The sequence below is a fragment of the Pristiophorus japonicus genome, chromosome 18 (assembly GCF_044704955.1).
Source record: "Pristiophorus japonicus isolate sPriJap1 chromosome 18, sPriJap1.hap1, whole genome shotgun sequence".
In the NCBI taxonomy this organism is placed as follows: domain Eukaryota; kingdom Metazoa; phylum Chordata; class Chondrichthyes; family Pristiophoridae; genus Pristiophorus; species Pristiophorus japonicus.
In genome coordinates this window covers 87602129-87618490 of record NC_091994.1, presented here as the reverse complement: position 1 = coordinate 87618490, position 16362 = coordinate 87602129, and the positions used below count along the sequence as shown (strand labels likewise).

At 49.4% G+C, this 16362-nt stretch overlaps 1 protein-coding gene across 10 annotated transcripts in view; it reads left to right on the top strand.

The window, feature by feature from the left end:
• The window catches only part of LOC139228830 (protein-arginine deiminase type-2-like), a 120999-nt gene that overhangs the window by 1045 nt on the left and 103592 nt on the right, over nucleotides 1-16362 (top strand). The window contains exon 1 of one of the 10 annotated variants that reach the window (XM_070860247.1): nucleotides 8108-8216. The exons of the other annotated variants lie outside the window; for them this stretch is intronic. The gene's annotated coding sequence lies outside the window, so the exon portion shown is untranslated. Of the gene's footprint in view, nucleotides 1-8107; nucleotides 8217-16362 lie in introns of those variants that run through there. 10 annotated transcript variants of the gene reach the window in all.

The window sequence follows — 16362 nt, the reverse complement described above, 5'->3', positions numbered from 1 at the left end:
CCCACCTCTCGCGGAAGGCCGCAAGCGTACCGGTGGACACCGCGTGCTCCATCTCCAAGGCCACCCTGGACCGGATGTAAGAGCGGAAGAGAGGCAGGCAGTCAGGTTGAACGACCACCTCGACCGCCCGCTGCCTGGACCGGCTGATGGCACCCTTGGCCGTGCCCAGGAGCAGTCCTACGAGGAGGCCCTCGGACCTACCCGCTCCCCTCCGCACAGGGTGCCCAAAGATCAGGAGAGTGGGACTGAAGTGCAGCCAGAATTTCAGGAGCAGCCCCTTCAAATAATGGAACAGGGGCTGAAACCTTGTGCACTCAATAAAAACATGGAACACGGACTCCTCCAGACCGCAGAAATTGCAGGCGGCCTGGGAGTCCGTGAACCGGCTTAAAAATTTATTGCACGGCACTGCTCCGTGCACCACCCTCCAGGCCAAGTCCCCGATGAATAGTGGGAGGACCCCTGCGTAGAGTGCCCTCCATCGGGGACCCCCGCCTCCTCCGGACGGCAAGATGGTACGCCATGGCGTGTCCGGACGGCCGGCGAGGATGGCAAAGTTGAGGGTGTGCAGGAGCAGCCCGTACAGGAAATCCCTCCGCGCGGAACTGAAAGGCACGGAGGGGATTTCCCCGAGGCGGCTCAAGTTGTGAGGCGCCAGCCCCCGAGGGAGGTTCCGGGGTTTGGCGCCGATGAGGAATTCCGTCCGGACGGGGGTCAGTTCGGACGGGATCACCCCACGTGCTTGAGCCTCCTCGATGCACCTAACGGAGTCAGGGCCCAGAGCTGTTTTTAGCGACTCGATGGCATCGGCCGCGTGGCGGACGTTGGCAGAATTTAGGCGCCGCGCCAGCGTGTCTGGCGCCATCCAGCCCGCTCCTCCGCCATCGAGCAGGTCCCTGACCCTGGTCACCTCACCAGCCACAGCCCTCTCTTCCGACCGCCACATAAAACCTCGGCCGTGGAGGTACGGATTCCCGAGCAGCGGTTCCTACAGGACGGCCGCCACTCCAGCCGGCGGAGAGCTGCGCTTGGTGGAGACTTTGTTCCAGACCCTGATGAGTTCCCTGTAAAAGACAGGCAGCTCCCGGAGGGCGGTCCTGGCACCCCCCAAGTTCACAAACAGGAGCTGCGTGTCATAATTGAGGTCGCGCTGCTGGCGGAAGAAATACCTCGCCAGAGCACACCACCTAGGAGGGGGCTCGACGTAAAGGTATCTCTGCAGGGTCTGAAGACGGAAAGTCGCGAGCTGGGCGCTGACGCACACCAACGACTGACCGCCCTCCTCAAGCGGGAGACTCAAGACCGTGGCAGAGACCCAGTGCTTCCTGTTGTTCCAGAAGAAGTCCACCAGCTTCTTCTGTATCTTGGCGACAAACGCAGGGGGAGGGGTCAAAGTGACCAGCCGGTACCACAGCATTGCGGCCACCAGCTGGTTTATGACTAGCGCTCGACCCCTGTAGGACAGCACTCGGAGCAGTCCTGTCCACCGCCCTAGGCGAGCGGCGACCTTGGCCTCCAGCTCCTGCCAGTTCGCCGGCCAGGCTCCCTCGTCGGGGCTAAGGTAGACTCCCAGATAGAGGAGATGGGTCGTGCTCCAGGCAAAAGGCCTGTGTGGCATGTAGGAAATCCTGGATGCTTCACGCAGCCGGACGACCACGTGAGCAGGAAGTGTCTCCAGCTGCACCAACTCGAGCGCCGTGTTTTGGAGCTTGAGTGGCGGCTGAAGTCGCTGCGGTGTATCCGTGAGACTGAGAGCTACGTGGATAGCACGTTTCTAGAGGTGGTCACCCCGCAGCTCAAGAGTGTGCAGGCAGATAGGGATTGGGTGACCGCAAGACAGAAGAGGAGGACTAGGCAGGTAGTGCAGGAGTCCCGAGTCCATCTCGCTCTCCAACCGGTACTCTGTTCTGAGTACCGGTGGGGGCGATGGTGGCTCTGGGGAGTGCAGCCAGAGCCAAGGCACCACCGGTGGCTCAGCTGCAAGGGGAGGAGGAAAAAGAATGGAAGAGCTACAGTGATAGATGATTTGATAGACAGGGGAGCAGACAGGCGTTTCTGCGGCTGCAGACGTGACTCCAGGATGGTATGTTGCCTCCCTGGTGCCAGGGTCAAGGATGGCACTGAGTGGCTGCAGGGCATTCTGGGGGGAGAGGGTGAACAGCCAGAGGTTGTGGTTCATATCGGAACCAATGACGTAGGTAGAAATAGGGATGAGGTCCTGCAGGCAGAGTTTAGGGAGCTCAGAGAAAAATTAAAAAGCAGGACTTCAAAGGTAGTAATCTTCGGATTACTAGTCAGTACAGAAATAGGAGGATAGAGCAGATGAATGCGTGGCTGCAGAGATGATGCAGGCGGGAGGACCTTAGTTTCCTGAGGCATTGGGACCGCTTCTGGGGGAGGTGGGACCTGTACAAGTCGGATGGGTTGTACCTCAACAGAGCCAGGACCAATATCCTCGCAGGATGGGGATGGGGGGGTTGCTAGTGCTGTTGGGGAGGATTTAAGCTAGCTTGGCAGGGGGATGGGAACCTGAAAATAGATTCAGTAAGGAGGGAAAAAAGCTGAAATTAGAAAGCAAAAATAAAGAAAGTGAGTTTTGAAGGAGAGAGGAAACGAGCAGGAAAAAAGGGTAAAAAAGCAAATTTAAAGGCTCTTTGTCCAAATGCACGTAGCATTCGTAACAAAATAGATGAGTTGACGGCGCAAATATATACAAATCAGTATGATTTGATAGCCATTACAGAGACGTGGTTGCAAGGTAACCAGGACTGGGAACTAAATATTCAGGGGTACTTGACAATCCGGAAGGACAGACAGACAGGAAAAGGAGGTGGGGTAGCTCTGTTGATAAAGGATGGAATCACTGCAATAGTGAGAAATCATATTGGCTCAAATGATCAGGATGTTGAAACAGTTTGGGTGGAGATAAGGAATAATAAGGGGAAAAAGTCACTGCTCGGCGTAGTCTATAGACCCCCTAACAGTAACAACGCTGTTGGTCGGAGTATAAACATAGAAACGTAGAAACATAGAAAATAGGTGCAGGAGTAGGCCATTCGGCCCTTCGAGCCTGCACCACCATTTAATAAGATCATGGCTGATCATTCACCTCAGTACCCCTTTCCTGCTTTCTCTCCATACCCCTTGATCCTTTTAGCCGTAAGGGCCATATCTAACTCCCTCTTGAATATATCTAACAAACTGGCCTCAACACGTTTCTGCGGTAGAGAATTCCACAGGTTAACAACTCTCTGAGTGAAGAAGTTTCTCCTCATCTCGGTCCTAAATAGCTTACCGCTTATCCTTAGATTGTGACCCCAGGTTCTGGACTTCCCCAGTATCGGTAACATTCTTTCTGCCTCTAACCTGTCCAATCCCGTCAGAATTTTATATGCTTCTAAGAGATCCCCTATCATTCTTCTAAACTCCAGTGAATACAGGCCCAGTCGATCCAGTCTCTCCTCATATGTTAGTCTTGCCATCCCGGGAATCAGTCTGGTGAACCTTCGCTGCACTCCCTCAATAGCAAGAATGTCCATTCTCAGATTAGGAGACCAAAACTGAACACAATATTCCAGGTGAGGTCTCACCAAGGCCCTGTACAACTGCAGCAAGACCTCCCTGCTCCTATACTCAAATCGCCTAGCTTTGAAGGCCAACACACCATTTGCCTTCTTCACCGCCTGCTGTACCTGCATGCCAGCTTTCAATGACTGATGTACCATGACATCCAGGTCTTGTTGCACCTCCCCTTTTCCTAATCTGTTGCCATTCAGTTAATATTCTGCCTTCCTGTTTTTGCCACCAAAGTGGATAACCTCACATTTATCTACATTATACTGCATCTGCCATGCATTTGCCCACTCACCTAACCTGTCCAAGTCACCCTGCAGCTTCTTAGCATCCTCCTCACAGCTCACACCGCCACCCAGCTTAGTATCATCTGCAAACTTGGAGATATTACACTCAATTCCTTCATCTAAATCATTGATGTATATTGTAAATAGCTGGGGTCCCAGCACTGGAAATAGTGGGGGCTTGTAAAAAGGGAACATCAATGGGTGATTTTAAACTCCATATTGATTGGACAAATCAAATTGGTCTGGGTAGCCTTGAGGAAGAGTTCATAGAGTGCATAAGGAAAAGGTTCCTTGAGCAGCATGTAACGGGACCAATCAGGGGTTGGTTATGTTAGATCTGGTCCTGTGTAATGAGACAGGATTGATAAACAATCTCCTAGTAAAGGATCCCCTTGGAATGAGTGATCAGAGCATGGTTGAATTTCAAATTCAGATGGAGGGTGAGAAAGTTGGATCTCAAACCAGTGTACTAAGCTTAAATAAAGGAGACTATAAAGGTATGAGGGCAAAGTTGGCTAAAGTGGACTGGGAAAATAGATTAAAGTGTAGGACGGTTGATGAACAATGGCGTACATTTAAGGAAATATTTCACAACTCTCAAGAAAAATATATTCCAGTGAGGAGGAAAGGATGTAAAAGAAAAGATAGCCATCCTTGGCAAACTAAAGAAATAAAGGACGGCATCCAATTTAAAAACAAGTTCATACAAAGTGGCCTAAACTACTGGGAGGACAGAAGATTGGGAAGCTTTTAAAAGCCAGCAAAGAATGACTTAAAAAATGATTAAGAAAGGGAAGATAAACTATGAAAGTAAACTAGCACGAAATATAAAAACAGATAGTAAGAGTTTCTATAGGTATATAAAAAGGAAAAGAGTGGCTAAAGTAAATGTTGGTCCCTTAGAGGACGAGACCGGGGAATTAGTAATGGGGAACATGGAGATGGCAGAAGCTCTGAACAAATATTTTGTTTGTCTGTACGGTAGAGGACACTAACAGTCATCATCATCATAGGCAGTCCCTCGGAATCGAGGAGGACTTGCTTCCACTCTTAGCATGAGTTCTTAGGTGGCTGTACAGTCCAATACGAGAACCACAGTCTCTGTCACAGTTGGGACAGATAGTCGTTGAGGGAAAGGGTGGGCAGGGAGCCTGGTTTGTCGCACGCTCCTTCGTTGCCTGCACTTGATTTCTGCATGCTCTCGGCGACAATACTCGAGGAGCTCAGCGCCCTCCCAAATGCACTTCCTCCACTTAGGGCAGTCTATGGCCAGGGACTCCCAGTTGTCAGTGGGGATGTCGCACTTTTATCATGGAGGCTTTGAGGCTGTTCTTGTAACATTTCCTCTGCCCGCCTTTGGCTCATTTGCCATGGACGAGTTCCAAGTAGAGCGCTTGCTTTGGGAGTCTCGTGTCTGGCATGCGAACTACATGGCCTGTCCAGCGGAGCTGATCAAGTGTGGTCAGTGCTTCAATGCTGGGGATGTTGGCCTGGACGAGGATGCTAACGTTTGTGCGTCTGTCCTCCCAGGGGATTTGTAGGATCTTGCGGAGACATGGAGACATAGCTGGTGGTATTTCTCCAGTGACTTAAGGTGTCTACTGTACATGGTCCACGTCTCTGAGCCACACAGGAGGGTGGGTATTACTCCAGCCCTGTAGACCATGAGCTTGGTGACAGTTTTGAGGGACTGATCTTCAAACACTCTTTTTTTTGCTCAGGCGGCCGAAAGCTGCACTGGTGCACTGGAGACGGTGTTGGATCTCGTCGTCAATGCCTGCTCTTGTTGATAGGAGGCTCCCGAGATAGGGGAAGTCGTCCACGTTGTCCAGGGCCACGCTGTGGATCTTGATGTCTGGGGGGCAGTGCTGTGCGACGAGGACAGGCTGGTGGAGGACCTTTGTCTTACTAATGTTTAGCGTAAGGCCCATGCTTTCATATGTGTTGTGTATCTGTAAAGCATGCACTCCCATGTTCCACCACCAGGGAGTGCATCCCCTGAAGTCCCAAGGGATCCCAGCATCCCTTGGGAGCACTGTGTATAAGCCGTCCCCGAAGGCCTATTCCTCACTCTGGAGTGTCTTAATAAAGACTGAGGTCACTGTTACTTTAACCTCCCTGTGTGCAGTCTCATCTGTGTTAGGAACACAATAACTGGTGACGAGTATACGAATCCAACACAAAGATGCAGCAAACTGTGGGCATCCTGGGGAAGTTCTCAGAGGGTGAGGACTGGGAAGCCTATGTCGAACGGCTAGACCAGTACTTTGTAGCCAACGAGCTGGACGGAGAAGGAAGCGCTGCAAAAAGGAGAGTGGTCCTCCTCACGGTCTGTGGGGCACCAACCTACAGCCTCATGAAGAATCTTCTGGCACCGGTGAAACCCACAGATAAGTCGTATGAGGAGCTGTGTACACTGGTTCAGGAGCATCTTAACCCGAGAGAGAGCGTGCTGATGGCGAGGTATCGGTTCTACACGTGCCAGCGATCTGAAGGTCAGGAAGTGACGAGCTACGTCGCCGAACTAAGGCGACTTGCGGGACAATGTGAGTTTGATGGCTACCTGGAGCAAATGCTCAGAGACTTTTTTGTACTGGGCATTGGCCACGAGACCATCCTACGAAAACTTTTGACTGTAGAGACACCGACCCTCAGTAAGGCCATTGCGATAGCACAACCGTTTATGTCCACCAGTGATAACACCAAACAAATCTCTCAGCACACAAGTGCTAGCAATGTTCATAAATTAACTGGAACTGTGTTTGCGAGCAGAAATGTACAGGACAGAAACCACGAGTCTGCAACTGCCAGCAGGCCTCAGGTGACCCAGATGACTCAGAGTCCGCAACAAAGGATGAATGCAAGGCAATTCATACCTTGTTGGCGTTGTGGAGGCTTCCATTCAGCCTATTCATGCCGTTTCAAAGGGTATGTCTGCAAGAGCTGTGTGGAACAATGGGGCACCTCCAACGAGCTTGCAGACGAGCTGCAAGCTCTACAAAACCTGCTAACCACCACGTAACAGAGGAAGATCGGTCCATGGTGGATCAAAGCAATTACGAGCCTCAGAGAGGAGGCAGATGCTGAAGTACACATGGGTGCACACATTTTCGATGAAATGTCCACATATAATGCTAAATGTAAAATTGAATGGCTTACCCGTAGCCATGGAACTGGACACTGGCGCTAGCCAATCCACCATGAGTAAAAAGATGTTTGAGAGGCTGTGGTGCAACAAGGCACTCAGACCAGCCCTGAGCCCCATCCACACAAAACCTAGAACGTACACCAAAGAGCTTATCACTGTCCTGGGTAGCGCCATGGTAAAGGTCACCTACGAGGGCACGGTGCACGAACTGCCACTCTGGATTGTCCCGGGCGATGGCCCCACATTGCTTGAAAGGAGCTGGCTGGGCAAAATCCGCTGGAACTGGGATGACATCTGAGCGCTATCACATGTCGATGAGGCCTCATGTACCCAGGTTCTTAAAAAATTTCCTTCCCTTTTTGAGCCAGGCATTGGAAACTTTTCCGGGGCAAAGGTGCGGATCCACTTGGTCCCAGAGGCACCACCCATTCACCACAAGGCGCGAGCGGTACCTCACATGATGAGGGAGAGAGTGGAAATCGAGCTGGACAGGCTGCCACACGAGGGCATCATCTCTCTAGTGGAATTCAGCGAGTGGGCCAGCCCGCTTGTTCCAGTACTCAAAAGTGATGGCACGGTCAGGATTTGCGGCAATTATAGAGTAACTATTAATCGTTTCTCGCAACAGGACCAATACCCGCTACCTAAGGCAGACGACCTATTTGCGACGCTGGCAGGAGGCCAGACGTTCACCAAGCTCAACCTGACTTCGGCCTACATGACGCAGGAGCTGGAGGAGTCTTCGAAGGGCCTCACCTGCATCAACACGCACAAGGGACTGTTCATCTACAACAGATGCCCGTTTGGAATTCGGTCAGCTGCAGCGATCTTCCAGAGAAACATGGAGAGCCTACTCAAGTCGGTACCACACACGGTGGTCTTTCGGGACGACATATTGGTCACGGGTCGGGACACCGTCGAGCACCTACAAAACCTGGAGGAGGGCCTCCAGCAATTGGATCACGTAGGGCTGCGGCTGAAGAGGTCGAAGTGCATCTTCATGGCAACAGAAGTGGAGTTTTTGGGGAGAAAGATCGCAGCGGATGGCATTCAGCCCACAGACGCCAAGACAGAGGCTATCAGGAACGCGCCCAAGCCACAGAACGTCACGGAGCTGCGGTCATTCCTGAGACTCCTCAACTATTTTGGTAACTTCCTACCGGGGTTAAGCACCCTTTTAGAGCCCCTACATGTGTTATTGCGCAAAGGTGAGAACTGGGTATGGAGGAAAAAAAACAAGTAATTGCTTTTGAGAAAGCCAGAAACATTTTATGCTCCAACAAGCTGCTTGTATTGTATAACCCGTGTAAAAGACTTGTGCTAGCATGTGATGCGTCGTCGTATGGAGTCGGGTGTGTATTACGACACGCTAACGTTGCGGGGAAGTTGTAACCTGTGCAACCTGTCACCTATGCTTCCAGGAGCTTGTCTAAGGCCGAGAGGGCCTACAGCATGATTGAGAAAGAGGCATTAGCACGTGTGTTCGGGGTAAAGAAAATGCATCAGTACCTGTTGGGCCTCAAATTTGAGCTGGAAACCGATCACAAGCCCCTCACATCCATGTTCGCTGAAAACAAGGGGATAAATACTAATGCCGCAGCCCGCATACAAAGGTGGTCACTCGCGCTATCAGCATATAACTATACATCCGCCACAGGCCAGGCACCAAGAACTGTGCAGATGCTCTCCGTCGGCTACCATTGTCCACCACGGGGGTGGAAATGGCACAGCCTGCAAACTTATTGATGGTGGCGCAGCCCGCAGACTTGTTGATGGTCATGGAAGCGCTTGAAAATGATAAATCACCTGTCACGGCCCGCCAGATTAGGATTTGGACCAGCCAAGATCCTCTGCTGTCCCTGGTAAAAACCTGTGTACTGCATGGGAGCTGGGCCAACATCCCCGTTGAAATGCAAGAGCCGATCAAGCCGTTCCAGCGGCGAAAGGACGAGCTGTCCATTCAGGCAGACTGCCTGTTGTGGGGTAACCGCGCAGTGCTACCAAAAAAGGGCAGGGAGACGTTCATCTCGGATCTCCACAGCACACACCCGGGTATAGTAATGATGAAAGCGATAGCCAGATCCCACGTGTGGTGGCCCGGTATCGACTCTGACTCAGAGTCCTGTGTACGGCAATGCAGCGTATGTGCTCAGTTGAGCAACGCACCCAGAGAGGCACCACTAAGTTTGTGGTCCTGGCCCTCCAGACCATGGTCGAGGATCCATGTCGATTATGCGGGCCCGTTTCTCGGTAAAATGTTCCTGGTGGTGGTGGATGCTTTTTCAAAATGGATTGAATGTGAAATAATGTCGGGAAGCACCGTCACCGCCACCATTGAAAGCCTGAGGGCCATGTTTCACCAAAATTTAAAGAATTCATGATCCGCAATGGGATCAAACATGTCACCTCGGCCCCGTTTAAACCAACCTCCAATGGGCAGGCAGAGCGGGCAGTACAAGCAATCAAACAGAGCCTTAAACGAGTCACAGAAGACTCACTCCAAACCCGCCTGTCCCGAGTACTGCTCAGCTACCGCTCGAGACCCCACTCGCTCACAGGGGTGCCCCCGGCTGAGCTACTCATGAAAAGGACACTTAAAACCAGACTCTCGCTGGTTCACCCCAACCTGCATGATAAGTACAGAGCAGGCGCCAGCAACAAAATGTAAACGATGGTCGCGCCAATGTGTCACGGGAAATTGATCTGAATGACCCGGTGTATGTGCTAAACTATGGACATGGTCCCAAGTGGAGCGCGGGTACGGTGATAGCTAAAGAAGGGAGTAGGGTGTTTGTAGTCAAACTAGATAATGGACAAATTTGCAGAAAGCATCTGGACCAAATGAGGCTGCGGTTCACAGACTGCCCTGAACAACCCACAGCAGACACCACCTTTTTCGAGCCCACAACACACATTCAAAGAATCAACGACCCCACGCCAGACCAGGAAATCGAACCCATCACGCGCAACAGCCCAGCAAGGCCAGGCTTACCCAGCTGCCCTGCAGGGCCAACAACACGCCAGCTTAGCGAGGTCACAGCCAACACACCAGAACAGACATTTGTACCGAGGCGGTCCACCAGGGAAAGAAAGGCTCCCAACGTCCTCACCTTGTAAATAGTTTTCACTTTGACTTTGGCGGGGGGTGTATCTGTAAAGCATACACTCCCATGTTCTGCCACCAGGGAGCGCATCCCCTGAAGTCCCAAGGGATCCCAGCATCCCTTGGGAGCACTGTATATAAGCTGGCCCCCTAAGGCCTGTTCCTCACTCTGGAGTGGCTTAATAAAGACTGAGGTCACTGTTACTTTAACCTCCCTGTGTGCAGTCTCATCTGTGTTAGGAACACAATAATATGCCTCGGTAAATACGTCGACTATGTCCTGGAGTTCAGCCTCTATGTGCACAGACGCAGGCATCGTCCGCGTACTGTAGCTCGACGACAGAGGTGGGAGTGGTCTTGGACCTGGCCTGGAGACGGCGAAGGTTGAATAGGTTCCCACTGGTTCTGTAGTTTAGTTCCACTCCAGCGGGGAGCTTATCAACTGTGAGGTGGAGCATGGCAGCGAGGAAGATTGAGAAGAGTGTTGGGGCGATGAAGCAGCCCTGCTTGACCCCGGTCCAGACGTGAATTGTGTCTGTGATGGATCCATTGGTAAGGATCACGGCCTGCATGTCGTCGTGGAGCAGGCGGAGGAGGATGGTGACGTACTTTTGGGGGCATCCAAAACGGAGGAGGACGCTCCCTAGACCGTCGCGGTTGACAGTGTCAAAGGCCTTTGTAAGGTCGAAGAAGGCCATGTATAAGGGCTGGTCCTGTTACCTGCATTTTTCCTGCAGCTGTCGCGCTGCAAAAATCAAGTCCATTGTGCCCCGGAGGGGACGTAATCTGCACTGCGACTCTGGGAGGAGCTCCTCGGACACGGGGAGAAGACGGTTGAGGAGGACCCTAGTGACGACTTTTCCAGTGGTTGTTAGCAGGGAGATTCCACTGTAGTTGCTGCAGTCGGACTTGTCCCTTTTTTAAAGATGGTCACGATCACTGCATCTCTAAGATCTCCCGGCATGCTCTCCTCCCTCCAGATGAGATAGATGAGGTCATGTATTCGCGCCAGTAGTGCCGGAGGAGATGGGGCTCCTATGGAGTGCTCTCTATGCGGGAGTCCAACGTTTTATTTATTGGGAACTTGGCCTGGAGGGTGTAGCACGGAGCAGTCCCGTGCAATCGGTTTTTAAGTCGGTTCACGGACTTCCAGGCCGCCTGTAATTTCTGCAGTCTAGAGGAGTCCATGTTCCATGTCTATGTTCAATGTGTGAGGTTGCAGCTCCTATTCCATTATTTGAAGGGGCTGCTCCTCAAATTCTGGTTGCACTTCAGTCTCATATTCCTCATCTTTGGGCACCGTGTGGGGAGGGGAGCGGGCAGGTCGTAAGGCCTCTTCGTTGGACTGCTCCTGGGCATGGCCAAGGTGGCCATCAGCCGGTCCAGGCAGCAGGTGGTCGAGGCGGTCGTTCAGCCTGACTGCCTGTCTCTCCCGCGGTTACATCCGAGCCAGGGTGTCCCAGGAGATGGAGGTGGGCACCAGAGAGACGAGTGCATCATCACCCCCGGCAACCAAATTTTAATTTGATCTGTTAGTGTCTAAAGTTTAATTTGTACATTTGTCGGTTTTGGTGCCCCTTTTAATAAGGGGGCATTTGATTTGCATTTGATTTACAGGTTCAACTAAAATAGTTGTAAATCTGTGGAATTCGCTGCCTCAGAGTGCTGTGGAAGCTGGGAGATTGAATAGATTTAAGATAGAGATAGACAGTTTCTTAACTGATAAGGGAATAAGGGGTTATGGGGAGTAGGTAGGGAAGTGGACCTGAGTCCATGATCGGATCAGCCATGATCATATTAAATGGTGGAGCAGGCTCAAGGGGCAGTATGGCCTACTCCTGCTCCTATTTCTTGTGTTCTTATGAGACATTAAACCGAGGCCCCATCTGCTCTCTCAGGTGGACGTAAAGGATCCCATGGCACTATTTCGAAGAAGAGCAGGGGAGTTATCCCCGGTGTCCTGGTCATTATTTATCCCTCAATCAATGAGACTAAAACAGATGATTCGGTCATTGTCACAATGCTGTTTATGCACAATTTGGCTGCCGCATTACATTACAACAGTGCCTACACACCAAAACATAGAAACATAGAAAATAGGTGCAAGAGTAGGCCATTCGGCCCTTCGAGCCTGCACCACCATTCAATATGATCATGACTGATCATGCAACTTCAGTACCCCATTCCTGCTTTCTCTCCATACCCATAAGGGTCACATCTAACTTCCTTTTGAATATATCTAATGAACTGGCCTCAACAACTTTCTGTGGTAGAGAATTCCACAGGTTCACAATTCTCTGAGTGAAGACGTTTCTCCTCATCTCGGTCCTAAATGGCTTGCCCCTTATCCTTAGACTGTGACCCCTGGTTCTGGACTTCCCAACATTGGGAACATTCTTCCTGCATCTAACCTGTCCAATCCCGTCAGAATTTTATGTTTCTATGAGATCCCCTCTCATTCTTCCAAATTCCAGTGACTATAAGCCTAGTCGATCCAGTCTTTCTTCAGATGTCAGTCCTGCCGTCCTGAGAATCAGTCTGGTGAACGTTCGCTGCACTCCCTCAATAACAAGAATGTCCTTCCTCAGATTAGGAGACCAAAACTGAACACAATATTCCAGGTGTGACCTCACCAAGGCCCTGTACAACTGTAGTAAGACGTCCCTGCTCCTATACTCAAATCCTCTCGCTATGAAGGCCAACATGTCATTTGCCTTCTTCACCACCTGCTGTACCTGCATGCCAACTTTCAGTGACTGATGTACCATGACACCCAGGTCTCATTGCACCTCCCTTTTTCCTAATCTGTCACCGTTCAGATAATATTCTGCCTTCCTGTTTTTGTCACAAAAGTGGATAACCTCACATTTATCTACATTATACTGCATCTGCCATGCATTTGCCCACTCACCTAACCTGTCCAAGTCACCCTGCAGCCTCTTAGCATCCTCCTCACAGCTCACACTTCCACCCAGCTTAGTGTCATCTGCAAACTTTGAGATATTACATTCAATTCCTTCATTTAAATTGTTAATGTATATTGTAAATAGCTGGGGTCCCAGCACTGAACTTTGCGGTACCCCACTAGTCACTGCCTGCCATTCTGAAAAGCATCTGTTTATCCCGACTCTCTGCTTCCTGTCTGCCAACCAGTTCTCTCTCCACGTCAATACATTACCCCAATACCATGTGCTTTAATTTTGCACACTATTCTCTCGTGTGGGACCTTGTCAAAAGCTTTTTGAAAGTCCAAATACACCACATCCACTGGTTCTCCTTTGTCCACTCTACTAGTTACATCCTCAGAAAATTCTAGAAGTTTTGTCAAGCATGATTTCCCTTTCATAAATCCATGCTGTCATGGACCGATCCTGTCACTGCTTTCCAAATGCGCTGCTATTATTACATCTTTAATAATTGATTCCAACATTTTCCCCACTACCAATGTCAGGCTAACCGGTCTATAATTCCCTGTTTTCTCTCTCCCTCCTTTTTTATAAAGTGGGATTACATTAGCTACCCTCCAATCCAAAGGAACTGATCCAGTGTCTATAGAATGTTAGAAAATGACCACCAATGCATCCACTATTTATAGTACTCTGGGGTGCAGACTATCAGGCCCTGGGAATTTATCGGCCTTCAATCCCATCAATTTCCCTAACACAATTTCCTTCAGTTCCTCCTTCTCGCTAGACCCTCGGTCCCCTATTATTTTCGGGAGGTTATTCGTGGCTTCCTTAGTGAAGACAGGACCAAAGTATTTGTTCAATTGGTTTACCATTTCCTTGTTTCCTATTATGAATTCACCTGATTCATTGGCTGTAAAGTGCTTTGGGACGTTCAGTGGTCATGAAATTCACTATATAAAAGCAAGTCTTTCTTTTAAATGCTTCAAATTTTAAAAACGGTAGAACTATTATTATAAGAAATAGGAGCAGGATTAGGCCATTCGGCCCCTCAAACATGTTCTGCCATTCAATAAGATTATGGCTGATCTTCTACCTCAACTCCACATTCCTGCATGATCACCATATCCTTTGATTCCCTTAATACCCAAAAATCTGTTGATATCTGCCTTGGATATACTCAACGATTGAGCATCCACAGCTCTTTGGAGTAGAGAATTCCAATGCTTCACCACCCTCCGAGTTAAGAAATTTCTCCTCATCTCAGTCCTAAATGGCTGACCCCTTATTCTGAGACTGCGACCCCATGGTTGTAGACTCCCCAGCCAGGTGAAACATCCTCCCTGCATCTGCCCTGTCAAGCCCTGTAAGCATTTTGTATGTTTCAATGAGATCACCTCTCATTCTTCTAAACTCTTGAGAATATAGGCTTGGTCTACTCAATCTCTCCTCATAGGACAATCCCCCCCCCCCCCCCCCCAATCCCAGCAATCAGTCTGGTGAAGTTTCGTTGCACTCCCTCTATATCCTTCCTTAGGTAAGGAGACCAAAGCTGTCCACAATACTTCAGGTGTGGTCTCACCAGGGCCATATATAATTGCAGGAAGACGTCTTGGGTGCCAGGCCGCTGGCCCGACCGACACCCTCCCTGGTGACTCAGTGGGTGCCATTAAAGAGGCTGCTGAGTTAGCAGCGGCTCTCCCCTTTAAAAGAAGGGGAGAGACGTTGTGATTCAGCACGTCCGCGCCGATATGCTGAGCACAGAGCAGAGTGTCATGCCGTGCGATCGCTCCGTTAGCACAATAACACTTTTTAAAATTCAGAGGCAAATTCTGCACCGGGGCTGGCGCTTCCTGCACTGGCGCAAGAAAAATATCTAATTCAAATTGACTGCCCCAAACCCAAAGTATTTGTTTAGTTTCGCTGCCATTTCCTTATTACCCATTTTAATTTCTCCTGCCTCAGCCTGTAAGGGACCCACATTTACTTTCACTAATCTTTTCCTTTTTACATACCTATAGAAGCTTGTACAGTCTGTTTGTATGTCTGTCGCTAGTTAACTTTCATATTCTATTTTCCCTTTCTTAATCAATTTCTTGGTCCTCCTTTGCTGAATTCTAAAATCTGCAGGCTTACTGCTTTTTTTGGCAACATTATAAGCCTCTTCCTTTGATTTAATACTATCTTTAATTTCTCTTGTTAGTCACGGTTGGACTACTTTTCCTGTGGGGTTTTTGTGCCTTAAAGGAATGTATATTTGTTGAAAATTATGTATTAATTCTTTAAATGCTAGCCTTTGCTTGTCTGCCATCAAACGTTTTAATGTAGTTTACCAATCTACCTTAGCCAACTCGCCCATCATACCTATGTAGTTTGCTTTGTTTAAATTTAAGATCCTAGTTTTGGATTTAACTAATTCACTTTCAAACTCAATATAAAATTCTATCATATTATAGTCACTCTTCCCTAAAGGCCCCTTTACTACAAGGTTATTAATGAACCCTTTCTCATTGCAAAATACTGGATCTAATATAGCTTGTTCCCTAGTTGGTTCCTCAACAAACTAATCTAGAAAACCATAAGAGCATAAGAACATAAGAAATAGGAGCAGGAGTAGGCCCTACAGCCCCTCGAGCCTGCTCCCCCATTCAATCAGATCATGGCTGATCATTGACCTCAACTCCATTTTCCCGTCCGACCTCCATATCCCTTGATTTCCTTAGACTCCAAAAATCTATCTCAGCCTTGAATATATTCAGAGATTCAGCATCCACAGCCTCTGGGGCAGATAATTCAAAAGATTCACAACCCTCTGAGTGAAGAAATTCCTCCTCATCTTGTCTTAAATGATCTACCCCTTATCCTGAGACTGTGACCCCTAGTTCTAGACACTCCAGCCAGGGGAAACAACCTCTCAGCATCTATCCCCTTCAGAATCTTGTATGTTTCAATGAAATCACTTCTCATTCTTCTAAACTCCAATGAGTATAGGCCCAATCTACACTATCGCTCATCATAAGACAGCCCTCTCATCCCAGGAATCAATCCGTTGTACTGCCTCCAAGGCAAGTATATCCTTCTTTAGATAAGGAGACCAAAACTGTGCACAGTACTCGGGGTGTGGTCTCACCAAAGCCCTGTACAATTGTAGCAAGACTTCCTTACTTTTGTATTCCAATCCCCTAGCAATAAAGGACAACCTTCTATTTGCCTTCCTTATTGCTTGCTGTACCTGCACGCTAGCTTTCTGTGTTTCTTGCACAAGGACACCCAAATCTCTCTGAACACCAACATTTAAAAGTTTCTCATCATTTATAATTTATTCTATTTTTCTATTCTTCCTAC